The 1,881-nt window shown below is 41.9% G+C and overlaps 1 pseudogene; it reads right to left on the reverse strand.

Moving 5' to 3' along the window:
* Positions 1-623: 623 nt before the first annotated feature.
* Positions 624-1,518, reverse strand: LOC148138973 (cyclic AMP-responsive element-binding protein 1 pseudogene; annotated as a pseudogene).
* Between the last annotated feature and the right edge of the window lie 363 nt (positions 1,519-1,881).

Here is a 1,881-nt window from a genome sequence, read left to right on the forward strand (position 1 = left end):
TGCTTGAAAAGTCTTCATAGAATTCAAAAAGATTGGTCAAGCATGACCTGTCCCTCATGCTGTGTCTGTACAATGGGACAATTTCTATCGAGATTCTCTATTATTTCTTCCTTGATAATAGACCCAAGCATCTTTTCCACTACAGAGAATAAAGTAACTGGTACATAATTCCCCACTTTTTGTCTACCTCCTTTTAAAAACATTGGTGTCACTTTTGCTGTTTTGCAGTCTGCTGGGACTGCCACAGGCTCCAGTGAATTTTGGAAAATTACTGCCAGTGAATTTGCTATTTTTCCTAGCATCTCTTTTAGTACCCTGGAATGCATTCCATCAAGGTGAGGAGACTATTCTATCGTTAGCTCAATTACCTGAAAACAGTCTAAAGCTAGCTGTTCTGGAATAATGATAGTTTCCAAATCCTTACCTACCTTTGTCTCTTTGCTAGTTACTGGAAAGATATTAGTATCCTCCACTGTGATATCCCATAACTAAATGCTTCTTCTCATTTTCCAAAGGACCAACATTTACTTTAGCCATTCTTTTCTCGTTATATATATTTATATAAACTTTTCCTTTCTGTCTTTGTGCTAGTTTATTTTTCTCATGTTCTATATTACTTTTCTTTATAGCTCCTGTGGCTTTCGGTTGACCTTTAACATTTTCCCAGTTCTAGTTTCATGCTTTTTTTGGCCACTTTGTCCAACTTCTCTTTCAACTTGATTTTCCAGAACAGCAACCCAATTCTCCAAGCATTTCACATACTATTTCTTCTTGCGATGGTACTCTCGAGCTGCTTCCCTGTTTCTCATGAGGCGGACCTCACGTTTACGAGTGGTTTCTTCAGCATTCTGGGGCTGGCTTTGCAGGACTGGTGAAGATGCCATAACCATTTCCTGGTCAGCAGTGGAGTTAGGAGTTCTACAGATCTGATAGGTTTGGACATCTCCAGCAGCACCTTGAACAAACATTTGGCTGCCTGGCACAAAGATTTGCGGTCCATCAGGGCTCTGTGCATACTGTATAATGGCTGCTCCAACCTTGGCTGTCGCTGTATTGGTCATTGTTCATGTGTGGAGTCCTTGCATTTAATCTGTACCATTGATGGCCAGCTGAATTGCTTCCCCCTGTGTCATAGCAATGTATTGTCCACTGCTAATCTGATAGATGGGTGTCTGCATCATCGTTGTAGTAATGGTTGAGACAGTCTCTTCTTCTGATTTCTCCTCATCGATTTCTTGGCACACTGGGGGGATCAGAAGAAAGTTCATTCAGGATTTTCCTGTATGAAGGCCGTCTCGATAGAATTTCTCTACGTTTCTGAGAGTCAGTCGTGCTATCCACAGATTCCTGGGAGTCTTCATTTTAAAGTATAGTAGAAATCTGAGCAGTCTGAACTTGAGGGGACTGCGTGACTGAGGACTGAGCTGCTTGGATAATAACTTGGACTTGAACAGTCTGCCCATTCGGCAATTGAACTAAAGTTACTGCTGGACTTGTTGTTGATTGGATCCCAGGCATGGTTACCTGCATGGTCACATGATATATTAGTGATCTGGATGAAGTGATGGGGGCATTCCAACGAAGTTTTCTGATGATACGAAGTTAGGTGGACAGGCAAGTAGTACTAAGGAAGTGGGGAGGCTGCAGAAGGATCTAGACAGTTTGGGAGAGTGGTCCAGGAAATGGCTGATGGAATTCAACGTGAGCAAATGCGAGGTCTTGCACTTTGGAAAAATGAATACAAACATGGACTACTTTCTAAACGGTGAGAAAATTCATAAAGCCAAAGTACAAAGGGATCTGGGAGTGCTAGTCGAGGATTCTCTCAAGGTAAACATGCAGGTTGAATCCGTGATTAAGAAAGCGAATGCGATGTTGTCA

Source organism: Chiloscyllium plagiosum, unplaced genomic scaffold, assembly GCF_037043375.1.
Source record: "Chiloscyllium plagiosum isolate Xiang-an unplaced genomic scaffold, Cpla_swu_hap1 HiC_scaffold_38, whole genome shotgun sequence".
NCBI lineage: Eukaryota > Metazoa > Chordata > Chondrichthyes > Orectolobiformes > Hemiscylliidae > Chiloscyllium > Chiloscyllium plagiosum.